A 12,516-nucleotide genomic window follows, 5' to 3' on the forward strand; every position below is an offset into this window, starting at 1 on the left:
ATTTATAAGACATAGAAATTTAGGCTTCAGGTCATGGTGAAGGCATGAACTGAAGCAGAAACCATAGAGATGGAAGAGAATCGGGAAGATTGAGAAGATGTTAAGAGTAGAGTGATTTGTGGGCAGGGCAGGGAGGGGGCCAGTGTGATGTTGGGGCCTCTGGCTTGGGTAACAGGGTGAAAAGGTGGTGTCATTCATCAAGGGAGCACATTCATCAGGGGAACACAGGAGGAGGAACGGGTTGGGGGGAGCGAGATAAGGAGTTCACTTTGGGGCACATGGGTTTTGCTCTGCCTGGGGTCATGCAAACAGAGCTGCCTGGTAGGCAGGTGACAATGGGGGGGAGGGGGATGATCTGAGCTGGAGATACTGAGAAGTCACCAGCAAAGCAGTGGAAGTTAACGACTTGGACACAGGTTAACTCTGGAAGGGAATGCAGGCTAGGAGGAAAGAGGGCTAAGAGCAGAACCAGGAAGCAACCTTTAAAGAATGGAGAGCAGCCAACAACCCAGATTGAACAGTGCTGGTTGCTGAGGGGGAAGGAGAACCAGGCAGCTATGACCTCAGAGAAATCCAGAGAGGAATAGAGTGGTCAACAGTGCTGGATGTTTACAGAGGGCAGGAAGGAAAGGCCTGGAGGTAGTCTGCCAATTAAGAGATCAGCCATGGGAGTGGAGTGGCTGGGTTAAGTTGCAGGGGCTGAGAAATGAGTGGGTGGGGAGGATGGGAGGACAAGGTGTCAACTCTCCCTAGGACTGGGACTGGGGTGTGGAGGGACAGAGAGAGTTTGTCCAAGATCTTGTGTCAAACAAGATTCTGTGGGAAGACCTGGCCATGGGCTGGAGACCTAGGTGCAGCCAATGTCTTGTTCTGGCACCAGAGGGCCTGGGAAGCTCTCAGGTATCAGGTGCCGTCTTATTTGTGGAACCTGGGTGAAAGCTCATCCTAGGGACCAACAGAGGGAATTGCCCTAAGAGAAGGCCCCGACTTTGTGGCTGGGTTTTCCCCACTCTGCATCTGGTTTCCTTGATCCACCGATTACCTTGGGCCGGTTTTGCTGAATGACTCAGGACTTGAGCAAGTTTTGCTACTTGGTTTCACAGCTCTGGGGGAGGGGAGGTCAGATTCTCTCCTGATAACTGGGAAACAGTCATTAGATATTGAAAGGACAATGAGGCCCTAGCTTCAGAAAAAAAAAAAAAAAAGGCTCTCTAAGCACTAGAGAATTCCAGGGCTTGGATCTGGGAGCAAACAGCTGATGCTGGGATGCTTTTTGTCTCTGCCTCCCCCCAAGGTCTGAATAAAAATAACAATATCAAACAGTCATTAAGCGCTTTACCATTGCCCTGTACTGTTTGTGGGCCTACCGGCTTGATCTCTGAAGTTGACTACTGTTATTATCCCATTTGACAAGGGGAAATTGAGAGGTAGACGGGAAGTGGCTTGCTTGGGGCATCCAACCAGTAGCTGGAAGAGCTAAGAATTGACTGCCCAAAGCCCCATTTTTTAGCACTAGGCGACCTGTGCTTATTAGGATGTTGCTAACATCCTAAGCAAGGCTGAGATATTGATGAGGCTTCCCCCACCCCAAATGAAGATCCTACGCAAATGATTGGAAAACAAGCTTCTTCCCGGCTAGGATTTCTATTGGGAAGGAAGGGACCAGATCTTCTGAGCTTGTTCAGGGTCTCCATGTCACCTGAGACCCCTTCTGTGGCTCCCTCCCCCTAAGTTTCTCAGTTCAAGGATAAAGGGCCTATTCATCAAGACTCAGGGAGCTGGGTCTGGAAGCTGGCCCTGGCATCAGCTAGGGATTAGTCCCTCCCTCCTAGAGCCTGCCTTCCCTGCCGCTCCCTCAGGACTCACACCTGGTATCTCTTTCCTGTGTCCCTGAGCCATGGCGCATGAGGCCCAGGTGGACACAGTACTGCTTTGTCACATGATTTCTTGTGCTGCGTGCCCCTGCTGTCAGAGCACACTTCCAAGGGATCGTGTGGAATCCAGGCTCTGGTAAACACCCAAAGAGAAGGAAGTGGGCCAAGCAATGAGCCCGTGATTGCATCAGGGATGACGCACTCCCTGCCTCTCCCCACCTCACTCTCAGGGGAGCCCCATGGGGATGGGCCTAGGCCCTCTCCCCTTCATTCAGACCAGGAAGAGAGGCTTAAGCCAAGGTGATAAAAGGGATACTGGGGAGGGAGAGAGGGACATGGATCTTAAGCTGCACCCTCCTTGGCCTGGGAGAGACCTAGCTAACACTTGTGAAAGCTAAAGAAAGCACAAAGGTGGAGTGGCTGGAGGAAAGAAGGAAGAAGCCTGGAAGAAGGCTGGGAAAGGAATGTTTACCAAAAGCAAACCAGGTGCCATGTAACAACAGCAATAGTATCTGACTTAGGACACATCAGGCACTGGGGCAGGAGCTCTACTTGTTAGTAAGAAGTAAGCAGCATTTTGCTACATGCTGATGCTATACATTACCTCGTGTAATTTTAGCAATATTCTTAGGAGTTGGTATGATTATGGTTACCCTTTTACAGGTGAGGAATCTCGCTCAGAAGGGCCAAAGTTCAGAATTATCCAAGGTCACTCAATTGAGCATCGGAGAGTCGAGGTTTGAATTTGGGTCTCTCTGCTCTTTGCTTCATCATTATATATTAATGAATGCAACTTTTCTCAACGAGACTAAGGTAGTTATCATTAGCTTTGGTTTATAGATGGGGAAAGTGAGGCTTGGGAGAGTGAATTAATTTGCCTGGGGTCATAGTGGAAGTCTCAGTTCTTGACACCCTTAATTTGATGGCTTCATGCTCAAGGGGAAGGAATCCTTGCCGGAGTGTTCCTAAAAGTGCTGCTCAATGCTATGTGGGTACCATATTGGTTCTCCCTTCCCTATAAGGTCATCTCTCTGGGCAGTGGGCACTGGCCGCTGAGAAGACACTTATATTGGCTCTGCTGACCCAGCTGTCCCTCTGGACTGCTGCCTCTCTGAGGGCCAACTCTGGCTGTTCAGTCATTTCTCTGTACCTGCCAGTGCCAGCCCAGACGAGGGGTTCATCGATGAGCTGGGATTTGAACCTAGGTCTTTTGGGCTCTGCCAAAGCCATTTCCACTCCTTCCCCTTGCTGCAGAGGCCTCTCACCTAGTGAGGCTTTAGTTACATAAGCTCAAAAGCAAACAGCCAAGGCCGGCCAAGCTAACTTAGAATCCTTCCCTTGCCTCCCCTTTCCTTTTCCAGAAGCCAAGGAGAAACATGAAAGCTCAAATGTGCCCTGAACCACTCTCAACCCCCAAGTCAAGGAATGCAAAAGGTGAGAAGTCGCCATGGCAACAGCAGGGCCAGGTGTGGTGGTGAATACTTAGCCAGTGCCCGCAGCATCAGTGGGGAGGGCCTGCCCAGTGCCTGTCAGAGGGTTTGCATTTTCTGGCTGCAGAGGAGCTGCATTTCATTTGTTCCTCTTAACACTACATTACAGGAAACTTTTGCTTTTCATCACTTCCATTTTTTTATAAGTGGAAGGGGGGGGGGAACCCCACCTTCCTCCCCTTCCAGCCCACTCAGAGAAATGCCAGAAAAACACCAGCATTCCCATCAGAGGCTCTGTCACCACTGGTCATGAAACCCCATCATCACCTAAATTGATCTATTTTAAAGGTTTGTGAAAACTGCATCAATTGATTTTTCCCATATCCCTTCTATCTGTTATTTCTGTGGCTTCTCTTCTTCAGTGCTGCATTTCCTGGGAACAGGAGACCAAGTCTATATGAAAACTTGACACACTCTTATGTGGTTTGGGAACCAAAAAATGAAAGTGTTTGAGAGGGTACCAAATTGTTTTTTTCTTTCTTTTACTTATTCAGGTATTTATGTATTTATTTTTACCTGGGGTCTGTTGAAAAAGATTTGGTTCACGGATTCTAAACTTAATTTAGCTCTGGGACTTAATCACTATTGAGCAGAGAATCTTATAACCACAGGTATGGAAAGAACCTTAGAAGTTACTTGGCTCAGATATAACACTGTATGTTAATTATACTTCAGTAATAATGATAAAAGAAGTCCCTTGGCTCAGAGGTCCCCAGACTTTTAGACGTCATCAATAGTCAAACGTTTAAAAAATGAGGAGGGTATCTGAGCTTGGGTTTCCAGCTTTTAGTTTGGTCAGACAAGAACAATCAAGAAAAACAACTATCATGTACTACAACCACTGCTTCATAAAAGAAAGAACATTTTAATACAAAAAAAAAAAAAAGAACAAAAAACAAAACAAAACAAAACAAAAACAACCCACCAAACAAGGAGGGATAGATATACTCTCAGAATGAAAGGCTATCTTTTTTTTTTTTTTTTAATTGGAGTTCAATTTGCCAACATATAGCATAACACCCAGTGCTCATCCTGTCAAGTGGAAAGGCTTTCTTTTAAGCTAAACAAGTTCAGGGGTTCCTGGTTGGCTCAGGCTGTAGACCATAGAACTCTTGATCTTGGGGTTGTGAGTTTGAGCCCCACATTGGGTGTAGAGATTACTTAAAAATAAAATCCTAAAAAAAAAATAAATCCAACAGATTTGACATATAAAAATTCACCACTTTATCTTTAATTTCTTCCTTTCCCCATGTACTAGCACCAATCTGAGGATGGACATGTGAGAACCACTGATTTGTTTTGTGGGTCCTATCAGTATCTCTTGGGGATGGTGGGTTGGCCTTTGCTTAGGTGGCTGGGGCACTAACTACCTTACTTCTTTGGATAATTGAAGCTGTTACTTCTTTCTCATCATTCCTGCCCTTCCTCAGACTGGTTAATGTCCTTCCTACTTGCTCCCTTATCTCCCCTGTGGATACCACTTTTGTGGTACTTATCTCAGTGTTGTAACTGACAGCTGACACATCCATCCACAATGAGATTGTCAACTTCTTGAGGGCAGGATCTACCTCTGTTCACCCTTGCCTCCTCAGGCCCATCATGTGGCAGCAGCTCATCAATAATTGTTGACTGAAGGAATGGATTTCTTCCAACCAGACCAATGATTTTGTGAAACAAAGGCAATAATAATCATGAAAATAACTAACATTTATTTAATGTGTACTATATCCTAAGCACTTTATGTCATTTGGATCAGGAACAGGCTGTTATGTCAAAGCACTTGGAATAGGATGAAAATGATAATTTATGAAGCATGCTGTTTTAAAAGGAACGGTTTCTCTGGGAATTTGTCATACAGAATTCCCCTAAAAGGGTTCCGAAATGCATGTGCAAAAATGTCCATTGCAGTACTGCTTGTAATAGCAAAATATTGGAAACAATCCAAGTATCTATCACTAGGGAACCTGTTAAGTAAATTATAGTTCATCCATACTGTGTAGGCAGCCTTTAAAAGAATATAGTAGATCTAAATGCACTGACATAGAAAACTGTCCAAGACATATTGTTAAGAGAAACGATCCCATTTTTGTTAAACATACCCATGAGCGCGGGTGTGGGCATGCATGTGTAAATGAATACACAGAAAAAAAATATGAATGTGCAGAGAAAAATCTAGAGGAGCAATATAATACAAATTGTTAAAAGTGGCTCCTTCTCTGGATATGACTGTGGGGGACTTTTACTTTATTAAATATTCATCTCTATAATTAAAAAATATTTATAAGAAGCATGTCTTATTTTATAACAGCTTTATTAAAGTATAACTTACATACCATAAAATGCATATATTATTTTTAAGGCTGCAGGGAGAACAGATTTTTTAAAACCCCACTGGAGAGGCACCTGGCTGGTTCAGTAGATGAAGCAGGCAACTCTTGATCTCTTGGTCATGAGTTCAAGCCTCACATCGGGCATAGAGCTTGCTTAGGAAAATAACCCCTGCCACTGGAAGGAAAGGCTTCTGACATTGAGGCTAACCTGGTCTTTTGTCCCTTTGCCTCTATTTCTGTTCCCTTCCCCACAGGGGTCCCCCCTTCCTCTCCTCGGAATCTCAGTATCTCTGAGAGGCCTGCGACATTCCTTTTCTTTACCTGGGTTTATAAAAGGGGGGGTTGCACTAGATGATTTCTGCTGTTCTTTCAGACATTAATTCAGGGATTCATAGTCCTTCTGCTCTCCCTCTTCCACCAAAACTCATTTTTAGGAAGGCTCTTATAATCTTGTTCTCATTACATGAAAATGGCTGGTGAAATCCAGTTTATTTTTCTCTCTTGTAATGTTTGCATTTTGACAATAGATGAACTATCATCTTGGCTTGAAACCAAGTAAGAAACCTCCAGTTGGGGATCCCTGGGTGGCTCGGTGGTTTAGTGCCTGCCTTTGGCTCAGGGCCTGATTCTGCAGTCCTGGGATCGAGTCCCACATTGGGTTCCCTGCATGGAGCCTGCTTCTTCCTCTGCCTGTGTCTCTGCCTCTCTCTGTGTGTGTCTCTCATGAATAAATAAATAAAATCTTAAAAAAAAAGAAAAAGAAACCTCCAATGGTGCAGTTTATATGCACACAGATGAGAATAGGGTAAGGAATAAGTTTTGGGGGCCAGGGCAACATCCTTGAAAAACATAGCAGTAGTCAAATTAGGATCACTGATGTGGAGATGGGTACTCCAGGTTACCACTAGGTAAAAGGGGACCCCCTTGGAGGGGAAGTCAAGATTCTGGCCTTAGCACTTGACAGAATTAAGACAACTGTGCACCATTGGGGAAGGAATCTTCTCGATTTCACAATGTGACCTTGATTGCCTCATTTAACCTAGTACTTTGATGTCTCAGTGTGTAGAAACATTATCACAGTCAGAGAGCACATTTAAACATTTATACACACACAGATAATCTAAGTCACTCTGAAAGAGGTTGCCATAATGAAGAGAACATACACCGTAATCCAATGTCCAGGTGGGTAGACGCAAACCACATTCTCATCAGGAGCAGCAGATGGCATAGTGGTTGAGGGTGTGGGGCCCTGGAAAAATCCTCACTGGGTTCAGATCCTGTCTCTATCATGTATTGGCTGAGTGACTTTGGTCAAGTGGCTTTGCTGTTATCACAGTTTCCATAGAAGGATAATAAAAATTTCCATGTCCTAGCATTATTTTGAAAATTAAATTAGTTCATACGTATCAAATGCTTAGAACAACAGTCCTCGGCACAGAGTAAGTACTCAGTAAATGTTAGCTGTGGCCATCATTACCTCCTAATCCCTTTGTTGGGAGTTGCAGTTCCAACAGCACTTGCTTCAGTTATTAACAAATTCTTTTACATTTTTTGACTGCCAAACGGGGGAAATGTAGTCTCGAGGTTAGCGGAGAATGCTGTGAACTGCACCCAGCAGGACGGGCTGGTTCAAGGCCTGGGTGCAGGGCTCCTCTGGGGAGTCCACCGCGCGGGCCCTCAGCACCTACCGCCTGGAGCACATCCCCGCCTTGTCCGAGCCGCCCTTGTCCCATCTTGAGGAAGCTAAACTAAGGTGGTTGAGCTACGTCTCTAAACTTTTCCTTCTCCGTCGCTGCCAGTGCCTGAAGTCGTTTTCTCTCTGGGTTTCTGGCTGAAACCCAGTTACACCTGACTGCGGCGGAGATGGGGATCCGGGGAGCTGATTGGCCGCGGGAAAGTTCCTGAAGGAGGCCGCGGCCTTCCAGGGCACTCAGGCCCGAGCCGGGATTCCGCCCCAGCTCTCCGGCTCCGACCGGCTAGAGGAGAGGCAGCCACGCCGGAGCGAGCCTGGCGGCCCGTGCGAATTCACAGCTCCCTTCCCTCCCCGCCCCCCGCCAGCACGCTCCGCGGGGGGCACGCTGCCCGGGGGCCGGTGCACCACTCTCCGGGGCTCCCCGCAGCCGCTGATTGCCCGGGGAGAGTGTGTGTGTGTGTGTGTGTGTGTGTGTGTGTGTGTGTGTGTGTGTGTTGGGGGGGGGGTTCCAGCAGCCGGCGGAGTGCGGCGCCCTGCCCCCTCCGCCTCCGCCCCTGTACGAGAGGGCTGTAAAATTCCGGAAGAGAGATTAGAGGCAGGGGATGGGTGGGGCGGTGAATCAGTACATTCCTTCCTCCCCCTGCCTCCTCCTCCTCCTCCTCCCCGGTTATCACTTTGGGAGGGGTGGGGTCCTCCCGTGGCCTTCTCCTGACCGGTCCACAGGATTGGGACAAGCCAAGCAGTGCTGGGCGGGAGCCTCCCAAGCTCAGTTCAACTTTGTAGAGCCTGGATCGCTTCTTTTGCGGCTCCTGACCCCATCTGGTATAGAGGGTGGGGAATTTGGGTCCTTGCTTCCAACTGGGTCCTTTCCGTAAGAGTAGTTCAAGGGTCTCGTTAAAGGAAGGGAATCTGAAAGCTCAGAGAGGTTGGGTAACTTGCGCAAGGCCTCACAGTGGCAGAGCCTGGAATAATCCCAGCTCCCCTGGTTTCATCAATTTCCCACCAGCTGCAGTGCCCTGCAGCTTTCTTTACTTTGGGACACTGAAAAGGAACACTTGTTAGGGGGTAGGGAAGTAGCATGCATGGTCCACTTCTTCCCTGTGAGGTACTATAAATATATTGTCATTAATCATTTAATTTTTTTCACAATAACCCCCTGAGAGAGACGTGATCACCATGGCCATATTACACATGAAGAAACTTCAGAGGTCAGGAATTCTAAGGGGCAGAGCTGAGACTCCTGCAGATGGTACAAAACAATGGTTAATGTTTATATAGTGATGGACAGTTTACAAAGCACTTTCAAGATCTTCATTTCAGAGCTATCTCATTTCACAGATGAAAACAGAGGTTCATCGTGAAGTTAAGCCACCTGTCCAAGGTCACAAAGCTAGTAGTAAGTAGCAGAGCCTGCAATTTTGAAATAAACTCTACAACCATAGTAGCAGTGCTTATTCCATTTATTCATTCCACAGTGCCAAGTACCATGCTAATAATTGTAATACTAGCTAATATTTATTGAACACTTACTAGGTGTCCAGCATCGTTCAAGTTATATATATGAATTCCTGTGATGCTCAGAACTACCTTTGGAGGTAAGTACTGTTACCTTTTCCATTTTACAGATGGGGAAATTGAGACTAGATGAAGTAATTCCCAAGACTACCCAGGAACTAAATGGCAATGCGAGGATGCCAGATGAAACAGTCTACAATCCCAGGGTGGGTTCTAGGCACCTGGATTATGTCCCCACCTCTGTCTAAACCACTTCTTCAAAGGTCTCCATTTCTTTGCCACACTACCATTACTTCTTCGAACTCCTGTATGTGGCAGACCCATACAGCTCCTGCTCTTAAGAAGCTAACTATAGGGACGCCCGAGTGGCCCAGCGGTTTAGCACCTGCCTTCAGCCTGGGGTGTGGTCCTGGAGACCCAGGATCGAGTCCCACGTGGGGCTCCCTGCATGGAGCCTGCTTCTCCCTCTGCCTGCGTCTCTGCCTCTCTCTGTGCCTGTGTCTCTCATAAATAAATAAATAAAATCTTAAAAAAAAAAGAAGAAGCTAACTATAAAACTGGCCAAGAGGGATGCCTGGGTGGCTCAGCAGTTGAGCATCTGCCTTCATCTCGGGGTGTGATCCTGGAGTCCCGGGATTGAGTCCCGCATCAGGCTCCCTGCGTGGAGCCTGCTTCTCTCTCTGCCTATGTCTCTGCCTCTCTCTCTCTCTGTGTCTCTTATGAATAAATAAATAAATAAAATCTTTAAAAAAAAACTGTCCAACAATACTGCTAACTTTACCTCACAAAGATTAATAAGCTAATGGCAATTGGAAGGTTTCAGCAAAGGTACTGGATAAACTCAGGGCACTCATTATGTGGGAATCTCACTGCCAAGGGTGGTTCGCACCATATAAAGGTGCCTGCAGCCCAGTTCCTGCTGTTTTGAGGGGTGCAGTCATCCCTGGGAAACCATTTGGGTGAGATCATTTATGTCAGAGGTTAGAGTATTTCCCTGCTTATCTGGTTGTGTCATGGTTTCAGGGCTTTCACTCTCAGAGGTGGGTGTTTCCAACATCTCAGAAGGGGTTCCAGCCTACTCTGAGAGACACAGTTATTGATTGGAGTCAAAGACTAAGATGCTTATTTGGGCTTCAGAGGCAGACACCTGAATCCTGGGTCTCCTACTTCATCTCTCTGATCTTCCAATCCCCTTCCCCCCCCCTTTAAAAAAAGATTTTATTATTTATTTGAGAGAGAGATTACAGAGAGAGAATGAGAGGGAGAAGCAGACTCCCCGCTGAGCAGGGAGCCTGAAGTGGGACTCCATCCTAAGACCCTGGGATCTTGACCTGAGCCGAAGGCAGATGCTCAACTGACTGAACCACCTAGGTGCCCCTCCAATTCCATTTATTTATTTATTTAGATTTTACTTATTTATTCATGAGAGACCCACAGAGAGAGGCAGAGGGAGAAGCAGACTTCCTGCGAGAAGCCTGAAACAGGACTCCATCCCAGGACCCCGGGTTCACACCTTGAGCCAAAGGCATACACTCAACCACTGAGCCATACAGCTGCCCCTCCAATTCCTTTTATTTTTTTTTAAAGATTTTATTTATTTATTCATGAGAGACAGAGAGAGAGAGAGAGAGGCAGAGACACAGGCAGAGGGAGAAGCAGGCTCCATGCAGGGAGCCTGATGTGGGACTCAATCCCAGGTCTCTAGGATCACGCCCTGGGCTGAAGGTGGCGCTAAACTGCTAAGCCACCAGGGCTGCCCCTTCCAATTCCTTTTAAAATGAAAGTAATAATACCTTTCTCATAGGGTTGTTTTTTTAAAAAAATATTTTATTTATTCATGAGAGACCGAGAGAGAGAGAGAGAGAGAGAGAGGCAGAGACACAGGCAAAGGGAGAAGCAGGCTCCATGCAGGGAGCCCCATGTGGGACTTGATCCTGGGACTCTGGGATCATACCCTGAGCTGAAGGCAGATGCTCAACTGCTGAGCCACCCAGGCATCCCTCATAAGGTTACTTTGGTGGTTTTTTGTTGTTGTTGTTGTTTGTTTGTTTTGTTTTTTAAAAATTTTATTTATTTATTCATGAGAGACACAGAGAGAGGCAGAGACGCAGGCAGAGGGAGAAGCAGGCTCCATGCAGGGAGCTTGATGCGGGTCTCAATCCCGGGTCCCCAGGATCACACCCCGGGCCGTAGGCAGGCGCTAAACTGCTGAGCCAACCGGGCTGCCCAATAAGGTTATTTTGAAGAGTAAACTTGACAATATATTTTAAAACAGCTTATCCAGGGCTTAGAAAAGAGTAGATACTTAATAACTGGTAGCCACTATCATAGCCGTTATTGTTTTCCTTATGTTGTTATTGTATTATTTACTGACATTTTAGGACCAGGCTGAGAGCTAGATGAGGGAAGATGCATTCATTTGTTCAACCATGTACCTGATTGCCCCAAGTAGGTCATTCTAAGGAGGGGGGAGAATCATGAAAATAGACATTTACTATTCACTGTGATAAGTGCTATGATAGAGGATTGCACAAGGTGTTTTGAGATTTTAGTGGAAGAATCAATGACCAGAAGACTCAACAAAAGTTTTCTGGAGGAAGTAGTTCTCTGTTTCAAATCTGTGCTTCCAGGAAGTGGAAAATGCTGCCTGCTGGAGGCAGGCAGAATGCAAGGGGCAGCTGAGCCTGTGCTCCTCATCCAAGGGCCTTGATTCTGATCTGCAGCCCCTCCTTTCAGGGCCTCTCAACTCCCACACAGTCCTGCCAGCCAGCCAGCCTTGCCCTGGAATACCCTCTCCTGGGCCACCTGCTGGTAGTGAACATCTTGGGTTCTGTTCTGTGGCTTGATGTGGCTGAGTCATAAGACCTTTCTTTTTACTGTTAAGCTTTAATAGAAGCCTTCTGGCCAGGAGCAATGCCTCAGGTCTACCTTGTGGGGATGGCCTAATGATGTCTACTGACCATTGCTTCTCCCCACAGGGCCAGATAAACATGTGTGTGGTCTGGTGGGGGGAAGGATGCAGCCCAAGGGGCAGGGGGCTCTTCTAGGTAGATGCCAGTTCTGGGCAGGTATGACTTCCTAGGATGGATAGGGAAGACAGAGCCCTGGTACCCCAACTCTCATGGATGAGCCTCCCCCTCATCCTCCCAAGCCAGTCTCCAGTACCTCTTAGTCTGGCTGCCCTCCAGCAGTGGCCCAGACCAGCCTCCTAACTCACCGGTGACCACATTTTCCAAACCAAAACTTAGAACTCGTGGTCTGACAAAGAATTTAAGAATTTCTGGTCACCTTCCAAGAGTAAGAGAGAATATTGGAATCTCTAGGCTAATCTCTGTCGTTAAAGAGGACATTAGGTTGGAAATCTTTAAATTCAGGATTTCCTCTTAATCAGGAATTGTTCATACATTATATCATTGAAACGTGAAAAGAGCCCCAGGAGGTAGCTAATAGCTATTTCCATTAATAGTTGAGAGCACTCAGAGAGAGGAAATAACTTGCCCAAGATGCTACGTTCCGGAAGTTTGAATTCTGGTCTGTCAGGAAGGGTTCTTTGGGGTGTGTGTATGTGAGTGTGTGTGTGTGTATGTGTATGTGTCGCGCGGGGATGGGACAAG

General features: G+C 46.7%; 1 long non-coding RNA gene across 1 annotated transcript in view; it reads left to right on the forward strand.

The window, feature by feature from the left end:
• The window catches only part of LOC144314511 (uncharacterized), a 50,100-nt gene extending 43,642 nt beyond the window's left edge, over nucleotides 1–6,458 (forward strand). Inside the window, exons 2-3 of the long non-coding RNA XR_013380408.1 lie at nucleotides 2,538–2,687; nucleotides 3,236–6,458. This is a non-coding gene — a long non-coding RNA (uncharacterized LOC144314511). The remainder of the gene's footprint in view (nucleotides 1–2,537; nucleotides 2,688–3,235) is intronic.
• The last annotated feature ends 6,058 nt before the right edge of the window (nucleotides 6,459–12,516 follow it).

The sequence above is a fragment of the Canis aureus genome, chromosome 5, assembly GCF_053574225.1.
Source record: "Canis aureus isolate CA01 chromosome 5, VMU_Caureus_v.1.0, whole genome shotgun sequence".
In the NCBI taxonomy this organism is placed as follows: domain Eukaryota; kingdom Metazoa; phylum Chordata; class Mammalia; order Carnivora; family Canidae; genus Canis; species Canis aureus.